The sequence below is a fragment of the Siphateles boraxobius genome, unplaced genomic scaffold, assembly GCF_051911475.1.
Source record: "Siphateles boraxobius isolate OS27281-9 unplaced genomic scaffold, OSU_SipBor_1 19, whole genome shotgun sequence".
NCBI lineage: Eukaryota > Metazoa > Chordata > Actinopteri > Cypriniformes > Leuciscidae > Siphateles > Siphateles boraxobius.
In genome coordinates, this window is record NW_027508799.1 from 4,814,576 (window position 1) to 4,830,785 (window position 16,210).

The following is a 16,210-nucleotide window of genomic DNA, read 5'->3' on the forward strand; positions in this document are numbered from 1 at the left end:
TAGCTAACACTGTAAGTTAAACTAGACTAGCAGCATGGTTGTCGAATCAAACAAAACATCATTATGTTTAGTTAGAAAACAACACAAGTTATACTGATCAGTCTTTCTTGTCGTAAAGATTTTGCTAACGTTACCATTCCCACGTGGGCGGGAGAATTGTCCTTCAGGATTTGGTTACGTAAGTTAGTTAATTATTCGACTGACCAATACTATCTTAAACCACATACTGTAGTACTCACACTGGCATAAACATACGTAAATATAGTTAAAAGAAGAAAAGAAAAAACTAACGCCAGGAAGAAACTAAGTAACGTTAGCCTAACTAACGTTAGCCATGTCAGAAACATGACGGAAACTTTGTAAACAAGGCTAACTTACTAGCTTGACTAGTAAGGCAAGAACATATTTGAAAAAGATGAACTACAATTGTAAAAAATGAACATAATATTGCGTTACACAAAAAGGAAAAATGTACTTACTTTAAAGATCGTAGTCAATGACTAGATAGGATATCCTCTCCAAATACTGAAATCGTGTGACGAGTAGCCACTGTTGTGTTGGTAAATCTGCTTCCGTTTTTTAGGTACTGCCCCTCTCGGCCGGTGGAGGTACTTCTCTGTTTGTGCTTTAATACTTTCTTAAACATTTGTACAGATTGCAAAACTCGCAATTGCAAATTAATCCCTTATACCTGTAAAAGGTCAAATAAATAAAAAAATCGAGCTTGTAAAAAAATGAAAGACATAAACGAAATTTCCTGGGGTGACAGAGAGACAAAATATTTCTAAATATTTCACTTTATCTTTCAGGTCAAAACAGGGATTTTCATGTTTATTATAAATATTACCATGGTTGCAAATTAATAAAAAAAAATCTAAAGCATACCCAAGCTTTTGGCCAAGTTGCAGATGTCTTTCACTGTTCACTGATTTCAGGCATTGGTGAAAAGTCTAACTTCATCCATTTATTCTGCTAAATTGTTCATACCATGAATGAAAAATTTATTTTAAAACCTAATCAGAAAGATATTTATTGCCAAGTAAGTTTTACAAAAGGAATTCTTTTTGGACTATTTGTGCATCTCAATTGTGCATAAATCAAAGAAATGTAAAGAATTGTCACCTTAAGTGACTAAAATAATTCTATATATTTTACATAGGCATATCACTGAATCGCTTCAGAGTTTCAACGTAATTTAAATGTATTTTCCTAAATCTTATCATGGAATATCTGTCAAATCTGTTATAAACCCTAATGACTTTGGAGCAACAACAACAACAACAAAATTTGATATAATTCACATAATAATTATAATCGCTTTAAATGTGAAAGTTAAAATGCTGTCAGTTCCACTCATGCCAATGACATGGCTGGTCGATTTCAAAGCGGCTTGCCGCCAGCCGGCCGCGGTTCATTTAGACGGCGGCAACCGCCAGAGAGAATGAAGTCGGCGGCCCGGCGGCTGTTCGCCGGCGGCATCTCGCAAGAAATGGGAGTGACGTATTCGGCGGCAAACGTTTCATCTCCGCCAGCGGGGCGCACCTATAGCCGACAGTTTGGGGCCGGCGGCAAAAAGAAGCCGTGCCGATATTTTTTGCTTTCTGGGAAGATGGTCTCACTTGGTTTAAAGAGTGAGAGAAGTGCTAAATTACTTCCTACCGCCGTGCCGTCTGTGAACGCAAACCTCTCTGCTTGCCCTGTCCCGAGGTCGAGAGACACCGCCTGCCGCAAGCGAGAAATTGCCACGGTAAGCATCATGCTAACGTTAATGTTTACAAGCTGCGTGTTTGCTAGCTCTGTGTGTATTTTGTATACCGTGCTCCCTTTGACACAGCCTCCACTAATTTACAAGCACGATCACTCTGACATTAGAAGAGCACATTTCGTGATTCACGAATAAAAATTAGAATAATAACAAAATTGCCCTGAGGTAAAAGTCCATATCATCATGAGTCTTTGGATCAGATCAAGCGGCTTTCGCAATGGTGTGTTCGCGTTTTGTTTTTTGACTGCTAGGGTTCTCTTTCACATATATTTGACCGTGACCATGTCGCCAGGGCTGTAGTGAAGGCTAAACGCAAGTAAAACATTTAGTATCGCATATCTGGGTCCACAGGACTGCAATCTAAGTCAGTGGTTCCCAACCTTTTTTCTCTTGTGTAGCACCTACCCTCTTAGCATTTTTCTCACCCACTCGCACTGTTTTGATTTTGGTACGGCTGTGCCATAGGTTATTGTTTTCACTGGGAAACTAACGTTAGTTGTAGCACACACGTCCCATTTTATTGATGGACTTATGAAATGACTGGGAATATTTACTTATCGTCTTGGAATTTCAAAGATAAGTAAATAGTTCTCAGTACTTCCAAGTTGAAAATAAATGATTAATTTAATGTGCTCCTGCAATGTGCTTGTGCACCCAATGTGCTTGCGAATCACTTCTAAGTATTCATAGTTTACCCACCTCTTATTTCACCACTACACCCTTGCATTTTGCTGACCCTTTTTCATATTTGTTTTTTCAAGATGTTGATAGACGCCTCACAGCAGGAGACTGTGGACAGTGTAGACACTGTGGAGAGTGTCTATACTGGGGATCAGCCCTTGCCCTCCTCCACTTCTGATGCTGGGACACAGTGTTCTTTGAAGCCCCCCCGATGGTCTCACGGTAAAACTTGGGTATTTTAAGGGGTAGATATTATCATATAGTCTAAAACATTGCCAGTATCTATGCAATCAGAACATTTCCATACACATTGATTAAACTAATACATAGCCTGTAAATGTGTTATATTGTAGGCTTCTCTTAGCGGCGCTGCATTATAATCACAATGGCAACCGGGAGACAGCAAGGAGAAGTGATTGGATGGAGAAGTACTGCGTGCGGTATCTGCGCTTCAGAAAAGTTGCCCATGTGGTGCGTCCCATCAAAGAGGCAGCCTCATACGGTAAGCAGTGTCATGCAGTTCTATCATATTTTGAGATGATCTTTATTAAATATTATTATTATGTCTGCAGGTTATGCAACATCATTGATGAAGGCCCTTCAGGAAAGCTACACCCATTCACCTGCAGCTCTTCGAGAGGTTAGCGCTAATTTGTCCTCCGATGCACCCGCCCCCATCGCCAAATCCTTTGAACAGGTTCCTAAGGTGGAGGCCATCAGCCTCTTCCTAGACCGGCAGTCACGCTACAAGAGAACCTAAATGCACATTATTAAAAAAAAATTTCCACAGACAATTCCAATGATTTAGTTGTAAGTATTTATTTTATTTTAATTTATTTTAGTAAGTATTTATTTAGTTATCTTCTTTCCTTCTGTCCCTGTCATCTCATTTGGTGGTGGTTTCCTGTATTCTGCATGTTTTGTTTTTCCTTTGTGTGCTGTTGCTTTGGTTTTACTTTGTACTAAATCATTACATTTTTTCGTCTTTGTAAGTGACAATAATTGTCGCTGTACCCCATTCACGGGGTCCTGCATGCTGCATGTCTGCTCCTCTGTCTGTTATTTGCATGAAATTTGTTGTATGTAATTCAAAATAATTTACCAATCATTTTACCTGTGCCTTGTCAACGTCTGTGTGCGGTGTTGTCTGGGCTCACTGTGTGTCAGCTTGATGTGCTTTTGCATGTAACACTGCATATGCATTCATGAAAGAGTGTGTGTGTGTGTGACTGTGTGTGCGTGCGTGTGTGTAAGTGAGTGTGAGTGAGTACGAGAACCATCAGTTGACCCTCAGGTAAGACCACACTTTTGATGGCATCTGAGAAATACTTTTTTATCCTTGGATGATGCTAAGCAACTCATACATATTTTTATTTTCTGTCATCTTCATTACTGCAATGCTATGTACACTGGCCTTTCGAAGAGTTCTTTAGCGAAGCTACAATTGATACATAATGCTTCTGCCAGAGTACTAATGAAATTAAAGCGTTGCATTCCATGTATGAAAAGTGCTATACAAATAAATGTAGTAACCCTTATAAGCAATGCCAATAAACTGTTTTTGCTTATTAAAATTCATGTGTTATGTGTACTTTATAACATTTTAAGGCCAATTGGGCGATCACAACAGAATATTTATTTATTAATATTTATTTAAAGAATTATTTTTATTCATTCTCATTCAAACGAGGCCATTGAAAGCCCTCATAGGTCTGGTCACCACTTTGGAAGTTTTGCCTTATGGTTGAAACCACAGAAGAGGGTAGAGTCTTCCTTATACTCCTCCCTAAAACTCCATAAGCCCAGCGTATAGCCTGCCTGTACACAGTGTACCGGTATTGCCTAGGGATAAGTAGGAATGATTCGTAAGTTTTAAACTCTGTAAGTAGGTTGGAAACGTCATTTGAAGCCTGTCTCTTATGCATGTTTGTGCATGCAACACATCTCTTGTCACCTATAGCTGTTCTTCAAAGGACTCCCTGTAAAAAGATTGGTAAAGTAAACATAAACCATGAACATACTCGTGCGTGCTGGCTTGAAGGGCACCATGATCCTGCCTGAAGTGTGAGTATGCTATTTGTAGCACAAACGGATTCAGGCAGCATGCCTCAAATCCAGGATGCTGCGTTAGGCACGTTACATCTGCTGGCCGCGGGGTGAGATCCTCGACCAGCGACCAAAACGCGCTCACCTCCCCACAACACAAGCTCTCCACCACAGTTTCCATGGGACGACACCGCCCACATACACACCTGCCAAACAGCGACACAGACGCTTACTACTCACTCCCTCTCCCGGTAAGCCTGACTGTGTCAATGACAATCAATCGCAAGGAGAACGAGTTGGCACTATCAACAATAATCACACTGAAGACATGACCAGCCTACTCGGCGTCGGCTACGGTGAAACAACATTTTCACCGGAGAAAGAGGTAAAAGTTTAGAAATTAACACTCACAGGTGGGACTGTCAAGCTTGCATTATATTTATAGATCTTCTGACTAAGTTTAGGGTAACGTTACTTTTCTGGGCCAACGACATCATCACTGTCACTGGATAAAAATAAAACGTTGACTTTCACTCGATGCTATTCACTGACAGTAAAAAAAAAAATGTTATTGTATGCACTGCTGTTCATTGACTACTAGCTCCAGCGGTATTGCTGCGTTTCTAAATGGTAGCAACTCACCAGGACACTACACAAACTCTCCATTCATTCTCCTCTGACCATCCATCTATTTGTCTTTGACGGCCATCGGCTCTCGGTATTTCCTCATTCGCCCTCTCACGTCTAAACGGTTCGAAATTTTATGGCTGTGGGCCATCATAAATGTTAACTGTGGGTCTTGCTACCTCTTCCTCATCCCAGTTAGACGCCATAGTAGTCAGTGCCAGTCTGCTAGAATTAGTTCAAGTAACTTAGCTGAGAACGGCTGAGGCTACATTCCACCGCGTCTACCTCGTGTGACGTCATCGCCGAGATGCGTAAAAAATAACCGTTACTAACCAAAAACTACAATAACTAGACTTTAACACCATTTTGGAGACATTTCTAACTTTATATACATATCTTGACTGCTTTATCTACCCATTAATCGACAGTGGTGTTTAACCTGCACCATGGCCTTTAAAAGAGCTATTAAAAGCACAAACATCTGCGAAAGAGCTGTTCACAAGGCGACGCGCGCTCCGAAATGGACTGCAACGAGACAAGAAAAGTATAGGCTACTTAACTTTCGGCTTCATGTGTGCATCTAAACTATCAAATATACATAATAATATAAAAATGACCAGCTCTGAGATTCACTGAAACACAGTTTATTCACTTAAACAGTTTATGTCTTAAATGTACGTAAATATTTAGGAGAAAATTATGGTGCATCAGTCACCTATTAGATCTGCACTCGTCTTAAAGGGGCAGCGTCTAATAAACCTGCTGACGATTGAGCCATTAATGTGAATCAAACAACAAAAGGCAGAGAAAATCACTCACAGCTCTTGAATGAATTACTTAAACTTGTCCAGTCAGAGACATATATTGTGTAAATCAAGTTTTTAGCTTTCAGTTCAAATAATGAAATCCAAGTAAATGGAACACTCACAAGATGTCACCAAAATCACTCTGTCCCCTTTAAATCTTTCATAAACCATTTAAACACCATTCAAACTGCTTGCTACGGGTGCGAAAAATGCAGAACATCGAACCCGATCCGAATGAGGTTGTGAGGTCGATTTTTTTTTTTTTAACGTGTGAAAATTTCGGATGCGAATTTCGGACTCAGTGTGCAATGGCCTTAAGGTGCTAAGACTAAGTTGGTATGAAGACAGTGGTCATGGCCCATGAATGAAAAGCGAGGCTGTGAGGGAAAGAAATCTCACTCCAAGCAAAACTCAAAAGTTGGCAGCCCTGCAACATCTCTACTGCAAATGCAAACCCCTCCATCAACGCAACGTCATTGCCATATTGCCAAATAGCTGCATGATCACACAAATCAGATCGGAACAGTTGCGATACACAGTGTGGACATCATTTTAGATCAGATTCCAATCGGATACAAAGATAATCAGATTTGGCAGAATTGGACTGACAGTGTGAATGTAGCCATAGTTAACTACTTTACGTCAACATTTTAGCCATAGTCAACGCCTCATTTACACACGTGGCTGATGCTGTGCCTCTCTCAACCACAAACGCCTTCTTTCATCCGTTTTTTGCACTCTTCTCTTTAAAGGGGTGGTCAAACGCATTTTTTCGAAGGCTTGATTGTGTTTGTGGGGTGCACTGTAACGTGTGGTCATGCTTCGTTTTTTAAAAATTGCATTATTTTTCATATATTTTACCTTTATTCTACACTGCTCTGTCCCCTCCCTGTAAAAACGGTCTGATGGTTTCTGGGTTCTATGACGCCAGTCCCTCAAAACTACGCAATGGGCTCAGATTGGTTAGCTGGCCCAGTCTGTTGTGATTTCGCTAACCGTCTAGTGCACGTTTTCCGGAAACGTCACGCCCCGTACCTTTATCGGTAGTTTGTGCTTTGGTGTATTATAAACAATGGCGTCAGTCGGACCCAGAGAATGTTAGTCAAGAGGATCGAGCAGAACCTGTTCAAGAACAGCTGTTAAACGACGTTTCAGAAAGGTTTGTTTTTTGTTGTTCTCTCATTACTTTTTAGACACGCTGTTATTTAATTGTATTAATTATTATAGAATTACAAAAAAATAAGCTTCATAAACAAGAATTACATATAATCGTTCTAACAAATTATACTAACTTACAGTCCTCAAAGGGATTTTTTTTCGTAAAGACTGCGGATCCATCGTGATCGTTTCTAACTGTATGGCACCGTTACTTTTGTGTTTTAAGAACGATTGTAGACAAATATCTGTCGACAGAACTATGAACCCAAAACGAACACTAAACATTGGATTTACTACAGTAGCCAAATCAAACACAGAACCATGTTTAGCATGCCTGTAGATAAACAAGCATGTAGATAAACATAAAAGCTCTAATCAAAGAATAATGTACACTAATTCCAAGTTCGCTGTTGAGATTTAAAAAAGTTTGTAACATTAGGTGTTTGTCCGATAACGTTAAGTATGAATGAGCATTTAACAAACCAGCAGAGCCAAACAGCTTTGTCATTTGTTTACTTCCTTGCTACAACGTACAATTAACAATATGAACTATTGCAGGAAAACACCGACAAAAAATAAATCATACTTACAGATTGTGGCCCGTAAACAACAGCTTCTGTTCTTAAAGTTGGAACTGCTCCATCTTTCAGGACAAGCCGATGTGCGAATCATGCATTGAACTCGCGAAGATTGTGGAAGCTTTCCTCCGTAAAATGTTCAGCACATAAGAGTGAGATTTGGGTCATAATTATGAGGGACCAAGTTAAAAATAAATGTTAACCATTGATCCCTAACTCCCTCGTCCCTATGGAAGACTGAACAAAGTGGACCTGCAACTTGGATGAAAACAACAGCAGCGTTTCGACGGCATTGCAACAACTCATCTCCAAAACAGCAATATAAAATGGCCTCGCCCCACTTAAGTATTCTCGGAGGAGGGATTTATGTAAATAATGGGATTTGCTGACGTCAGCAAACCCGGAGGAATGTCGTGTAGTCCAAAACTAGTCGTTTGCTGTGGTCCTTAGAAATTGAATTTTTTAAAAGCAAATATCTCCCTTGTTGCTTTGAACTTTGAGCGCTGTAACTTTGCACATGTTGTTTATGCTCAATCAGCAACATTACACACTAGCTAAAGTTAGAAAAGTGAAATCGTGTTTTACCACCCCTTTAACTTTGGCAGTCTATAGAACTCTAAATGTTTTTTCCGTACTTAGTAATTAGTACAGACCAAAACACGACCATTTTTCAGCAGCAATAATCAGCCAAATATGCAAGTCCGTTCAGTTCAGTGGCATTGTTTACGTTCAGTGTTGTAAGGATAGATAAGACCCAGTAGCAAATGACAGTCAAATAATACTTTAATGAATGTGGAGAAATAGCCGCCAGCAAGACTTGAACAGAAATCTTCTTAGAATAAATCACAACAAAAACAGGGAACACTCTTGGCCGTTAATTAAGAACTGAGAAGTCCTCTTGGAACAGATCCAAGGCGATAGCCGTCGTAGAAGCGGGGGACACAGCTGGGGCAAGGCTTAGAACACACTAGTGATGTGTCCTCCCGTATCGAGGCTTCGAAGCGTGTGTCGAGTAATCCGGGATGATTTCTGTGAAGCGCGTATCGAGGCTTGTGTCGGTGACGTATGTGGTGACGTTTGAAGCCTCGCGAGCCGCCTGTACCACGTAACTGCTTAAGGAAGTGGTTCGCGGTTTGGCGGTCTATTTTAAATATAAGGGCCAGCAAATTGCAATGGATTCCCCCTCACATTTTGTGGACTTGGGACTTTTGTTAGTTTGTTAGCGATCTATTCCAGCTTCTTTTTTTTGCGATGGAACCATGCGATGTCATTATAATCACACTGCACGTTTTACATTTACTGTCCGAATGCAGAAATCATTCAGAGACACCAACTTAAGAAAACACAGATGATGATTACTGGGATGAGTTTGAACCAGAAACCATAACAGAGCGAATAGCTCTGTTTTTAGCCACCCTTAAGTCCAAATCAGCTCAGACCTACAGTACAGTTAACTTTGTTGTCCAACAGACATAAAGACTTTAAATTAGGTCACAAGGATTATTCAGGGGTCCAAAAACTTGCCTGTGATTTTGAAGAAGCTAAAAGTCCTTTCAAAGGATTAGAATCAGATTTCAAACAAATGCAGTATTTTACAAAGTCAGGCAACTTCATTCACTCGATAGAGGAGGCTTTGCCTGGAATCTCCTATGTGCAGAGAAGGGACTCTGCTGCTGGGACAGTACGACAAGTTGCAGTTCAAGATGTGTTTTATCGCGTCCCACTGAAACCCCTTTTGACTAAGCTGCTTGAGCTCCCTGACATTTTGGATGCCATCTTTACTTGGCAGCACAGAGAAAATGGAGTCCTTTTAAACTTTTATGATGGTGAGTATTGCAAACAGCATCCTCTCTTCTCCAGCAAAGTGTCTGTTCCACTTCTTTTGTACAATGACGACTGTGAAACAGTCAACCCACTTGGTTCAAAAGTTGGGGTGCACAAGTTGGGGTTTCTTTACTTCACAATTAAGAGTCTGCCCCCATAGTTTCTGTCAAAACTTTCATCACATTTTCTGGTTGCAGTTTACAAATCGGATGATGCCAAAACATATGGTATTGATAGTGTCCTGCTCTCAGTCATAGAGGAACTGAAGGATCTTGAGGTCAATGGTATAACCCTCAACACATCACACTTCAAGGGTGAAATGCGGTTTTTAGTTGCCCAGTTGTGTGGGGACAATCTTGGATTACATGCCATTCTTGGATTTACAGAGAGCTTCTCGGGTAATTACTTCTGTCGCATGTGCAAGGCACACAAAACCACTACAAGGACACAGACAAAAGAGGATGTTACTCTGATGGGAAATAAAACAAATCATGCTGAAGATGTTCATCATGCCAACTTGTCAGAAACAGGTGTTAAGAGAGACAGTATTCTGAATAATCTGTTCTACTTCAATGGGACACACAACCAGGTTGCAGATATCATGCATGACTTCTTAGAAGGGGTGGGACCATATGAGTTGAAGTTAATACTCTGTTCACTGATTGAGGACAAACACCTCACCCTTGAAAAACTCAACTTCCGAATCACAAGTTTTGATTATGGCTTTCCTGATCTGAAGAACAAGCCATCTGTAATTGGTAGGCAAGAACTTAAAAATCTTGAAGGAGCAATGCATCAGTCTGCAGCCCAAACATGGTGTCTCCTCAGGTTGTTGCTGTGTATGATTGGGGACCTCATACCTGAAGAAAACAAGCACTGGGAACTCTTGCTGCTCCTCCTGGAATGCATGGAATTGATTTTCTCTCCATCTCTCACACCAGAAGCTGTAGTTTACTTGGCTGCCATAATTGATGAGCATCACTCTCTGTTTATTGAACTGTACCCTAATTTGCATCTTCGTCCGAAGCACCACTTTATGGTGCATTATCCTAATGCAATTTTGAAGTTAGGACCCCTGATACAGTTCTGGTCTATTCAATTTGAGGCTAAACATGGCTTTTTTAAACGCATCAGCCATGTCACCTGTAACTTCAAAAATATTTGCAAGACCATGGCGTTTCGACATCAGATGATGCAATGCTACTCCCTTCTCTCTGATTCTGTGTTCAAAAGTGAAACAGAAGTTGGCCCAGGTCACAGCACTTTACTTGCTGTAATGGATGGTTTTGGTGATGTACAAAGTGGACTTGAAGATATTCCACCTTTTACAGAAACTTTTGTTCCAGCTTGGATAAGGGTAAATGGTACACAATACAGTATTACTGTCCTACACTGCTGATGGTGAGCCCCAATTTGGTCTTGTGAAAAATATTCTAGTCTTGGATCACTCAGTCAAGCTTGTTGTCCAAAAGTGGGATACAGTAGGTTTCGAGAGGCATTTTTTTGCCTACGGTGTAATAACAACCACTAATGTGTTTGCTGTTGATCTTAGTTCTCTCCTGGACTATCGCCCTCTGCATCCAGTGCAGTCCTACAGAGACGATGACATTTGCTTATATGTTTCACTTAGATACAGAATCTTTCAAGATTCTGTGTTTGCTGAATAACGGTATTTAAGCTTGCATCTCTGCGCAGCAACTACCTCTGTTTTTTTTATAACCATTCTCTGTTATGTAAAGGTTTGTGTACAACAGTTTAGTAATTTTGTAAGTATTTTGAAAGTTGGTAAGTATTCAGGTAAGGGTTCATTTAAAGCAGTAGTTCTCTTTTCTTTTTCTGGCATGCCCCCTGCAGAAGTCATTGTTGGGCTTTTCATGATTTTTTTTAACTGTTCTGTTCTGTTTCAAAATATTCAGCAAGCCCTAAAAATACAATGCATTAACAGGCAAGCATGGTTAATGCAATGCTTATTTTTTTCAAGTAGTGCAATTCAACAGGCTTTTTTGTTTAAAAAACATTTGGCATTATTTTACTTCCATATCTTTCATTGTGATTCTATTTTTTTATAGGCAATTCGTCAGATATTGCAACGTTCCCTTGAAGGGAAATCAATAGTAAAGAGTTTGGATGAAATGCAATCTATTACCACCAAACAGAGGAGGCTACTTGTAAGACTCCTTATATCCCACTTGCTGGAAACCAATGGGGAAATGTGAGTGAGCCACATTTAAATTAGCATGTGAACATACAGCAGCTACCAAGTGCTTAGAAGACATAATTGGCCATTCTCTTTATTTAGCGTTTAAACATGAAAATACCAAAATTATTTCGAATTCTAAAACGGTTAGTTCCAGTCCTTGATTCTGACTGGTCAATAGCTGGGTTTTATTTACGATAAAGCACGGCTATGACCTCTTCACCCAACGGTTCTGTGTATCACTACACAACACCCTTAGCAACCACTCTTTGCAACATAAACATATCTTCTCAATTGATATTGTTCATTGAAGCTTACTGTATTATGTTGAAGAGTAATGTGAGAGAGAGATCGGCTGAAGGGGTTACTTCGCTTCGCATACCTAACAACGCCCCTCAGACGTGACTTATTCACGATACAGCACTAGCCCCGAGTACCAGTGGTGTAGTCTACGTGATACGCAGGTATACGCCGTATACCCACTATAAAATGTCAAGGATTTCCGTATGCCCACTAGGAAATGTCAAAGATCTCCGTATACCCTCTTTAAAAAGCGTGAGGATTCGTAAACGTAATAACATCGTTTTGTGAAAGAACTTTCATTCATAAATTCACCCCGCCGTGACTTCTGTGTTTGCGCAGCGACACGGATCGAATCGCGGAATCCAGCAACAAATGTAACTTATACTGTAAAGCGGAACGTCGCGCAATTTGGCCATTTTTGAATGAATAAATCAAAAGTAATGATACAATGAATCAAACCTCGATATGTACTAAGTGTCTATGAATATTAAAGCTCAAAAAGACTGCTATTGAAATAAACTCTGAATGTTCTGCGTGTTTCTGTGAATGAGCGCTCAATGTGTGCTCTACTACACAATGACGCGCGCGTGACACTCGTGGTGTTTTCAGCGTCTATGAGGAGGACATGCACACATTTGAACTTCATTGCAGAGCTTTTATGAGAGTCAATTCACAAGAATTTTACCATTTCATTTGATAAAACTATCGTCATTCATTCGTATCATATACACACTCACAAACTTTAAAGTCTTCATGACAACCTGTCAAAATCAAAGTTTTGTATAACTTGAAGAAAATATAACAGAAATATATTACTACTGCACAGTAGAGTATACTTCAAGTAGGCCTAATAATAATAATAATAATAATAGTTTATTAAAACACACAGAAGCTCAAATGTCTTTAATTTACAACCCAGCAAAATAAAAGTTTGTAGAGATAAATAAAGTAACTCGAGGGAATTATGAAAGAAATTGCATAGTAAGATGTACTTACTCGTAGAACGCGCTTCATGACGCACACACACACACACACACACACGCAGCGCTACACGGTTTGGAGCAAAGTCTGGCCGTTTCTCAATAGAAGTAGCCTACGCAAACTTCGGACTTGCGTCCTTGGTAGTTCAGACTTGCCAAGTTTGGCTCAGGAGAATGAACTCCCGAGGACGAGAGGGCGCTAGTCCGGTTATTCTGCAAACGGAACCGCGGCGTTCTTGATATTTTCAGCATCATTATGTCACTCAAACTTCATTGTTATAGTTAGAATCATTTTTTTAGACAGCAGTTTTTGTTTTAAATTACTTAATATTTTAGCTCCTTTTTATTCCCATGCAAAAAAAAGAAACAAGCAAGTGAAGAAAAATAGAAACAAATTTCTGATTTGTAGCTACTGCTAAGAAATTAATTTTCACTAATATGGAAATATAGCCATCTCTTAGATTTAAGATACCCAATATGTCTTACTGTATTGTTTGGTTTTCATTACAGATTGACAGCTCGGTAGTTGTAGAAATAGATGATGCCACTATGATTGCTTACATTCCAGCATATGGTGATAGGATTGCTACAAGGCGTTTCTGTATGGAAAAACAGAGAAAAGGTGGTGATGATCTAAAAAGACTGTCCTTATTTGAAAAACTTAGAACAAAGATGGGCACATTGACAAGCAATAAAGACCCAGATCAAGATTTTGAGGAGGAGCATTCTATGCAGCCAACAAAGATGCATCTGAGAAATAACAAAAGGGCCGTGAAGATGACAAGGAAAATAGAACTAGGATGGATATACGACAAGAAACAAGTGAGAAAACGCAATGGTGAAGGAACCAGAGTTCTTGATATTTCCAAGAAAGCCACAAAAACAGAGATTCTATCACAAGCTAAAACGCTATTTTTCCTCAATGAGAAATCGAGAAAGGGAAAGTGGGAAGAGTTCAGTCACAACATTGTTGACTTCCAGGAAGCATACCTTGATGAGGGTGTTAGTGAGGGAGAGCTCTATGAGACACATAAATTGGGGATTTTAAGATTTTACTTGTTCACAGAGCACCTGACAAATGGAGATGAAGTGTTCACAGATATGACAGAAGGAACTGATGAACAGACAGATGCAGCGAGGCTAAATGAGCGACAGAAAAACACAACAGAAGATAATGAGCAGTTGACACAAAAACACATGACAGTGAACAGCAGACACACACTGTGGAAGCTATTGTCTCTACTGCTGTAGAGATTGTTGATCTTACATCTTTCTACGATACATCGGAAGTCATTTTTGGCCCTTTGCAAGGTGGACCATTTTTAGAAGATCTTGATGACACAATCTTACATGAGCCTATAGAAGAGGCACAGATAAACATCAACGCCTACAGCTCAACTCCTGTCCATTCTGACACAGCGCCTGCTGGCCCATTAAGTCCTACTTATAAACTTTTTCATGTGACAGTGAAACTCCACAGAGTCAATCTCTTGGAGGAACTGATTACCCAATTCAAGGATGAAGCGATGATGTCCTACTCTGTGAAATAAAGCTTCATTCATGAAATGGGGGCAGATGCTGATGGCGTGCTGCCTTCTGGACAGAGTTTTTAGACTGTGCAGCAGAGGGTGCAGATGTGAGGGTGCCATCACTATCCCCAAAATGGCAAGAGGAAGAATGGAAATCTATTGGTAGGATATTGGTCAAGGGATTAAAGGACCATGGATATTTTCCTTCTCGGCTGGCTCAAACCTTTACAGCAGCAATCACATTTGGTGAACACACTGTCTCACCTGATTTATTGTTTGACTCACTAATGTTGTGTCTTAGTCAGTCTGAGCACGATCTCTTGTCCACTGCTTTGCAAGACGCCCTTGATGGTGATGATGAAGATGAGCTTCTTGATCTTACAGATTGCAGGGGAGTAAGAACAGTACCAACACAAGAGAACTAGAAAACTGTGCTTCTCCAAGTGGCCCACAAGCAAATAATCCAGCAACCAAAATATGCACTGGATAACATTGCATCAGTTGCAGGACCAACTCTCAGGGAGTTCTTCCCCAGTGTGCTGGATATACAGAAGATGTATGAGGATCTTAAACCATCAACCCGAAAGGGTATTAAAGTTGATCACGGCCTCTCCAGCTACTCCAGCAGAGAACCAAAGTTTGTGATTTTTACATCAGTACATCAGGGGATTGGATGAGATAGGCCTCCGGAAGATGTTGAGATTCGTGACAGGGTCTGATGTCACCTGCGTTAAAGACATTCAAGTCATATTCAACCCTTTGGAAGGGTTATCAAGGCGGCCTATTGCACATACTTGTGGCCCAACTTTAGAGCTGCCATCAACTTACAACAGCTATCCTGAACTCCGAGCTGAAATGGAGGCTATACTGTCCAGCAACTTCTATGCAATGGACATTGCATAGAAGTGTCTCACTCACTCACTCACATGTACATACGCTTCCCTCTTGCCCAGTTATAGCTTCATCAATGCCATCTGTTTACATTTAGATAGTGTGTGAATGTGAGACAGAGCACATGGGGGAAGTAATTAACTCAGGTGGTGCATTATGAGCGCTGGGTGATTTATTTTTTATTTTATGTTTTTCATTTTATGTTTTATACAGAATGTCATTACCAAACTTACTGTGGAAACATGTTTACTGGCTGATGAACATTTTGTTGATGGACTCCGAAAATATCCAGCCCATAGAAACATTTACACATGATAACAAGATACAATAATCAGAAATTGACAGATTCTCCGAATTTTTGTGTGTACAATCAACAAATTGGCCACAATGCTAAAAAAAAGTAGACAGCTGTAAAGGGGTGACACTCTACAACATCAAGAGTGCAAAACAGACACACACACACACACACACACACACACACACACACACACATTCTTGTAATTGCTACTAAGTGAGGACCGCGTGAGTATGCCTACCAAGTGAGGACCACCAGTTCTAAATAACATAGAAACATAAAAAAAACTATTTCTGGCCACAAGATGGTGCACTTATTGGATACACTCCTTTGGATTACAGAAAACACCAAGATTTACATAAAAGTTTTTAACCATCGGACTGAGGACCGGCGGGCACTTTTTAATGATTTTAATTTTTAGAGTTTTTAATGATTAATAGGTAAACTAAGATGCTGTTTCCATTACTGAATATTTAACAATGTAAATCTGTAATGACAAATGCACAATGAGGTTGTCACCATTAACATGG

At 40.0% G+C, this 16,210-nt stretch overlaps 2 protein-coding genes across 2 annotated transcripts in view; both read right to left on the reverse strand.

Moving 5' to 3' along the window:
- The window catches only part of LOC143741621 (uncharacterized), a 399,552-nt gene extending 399,026 nt beyond the window's left edge, over window positions 1-526 (reverse strand). The window contains exon 1 of the mRNA XM_077233886.1: window positions 480-526. The gene's annotated coding sequence lies outside the window, so the exon portion shown is untranslated. The remainder of the gene's footprint in view (window positions 1-479) is intronic.
- LOC143741618 (uncharacterized) overlaps window positions 1-16,210 on the reverse strand; it is a 548,742-nt gene that overhangs the window by 260,335 nt on the left and 272,197 nt on the right. The window lies entirely within an intron of this gene.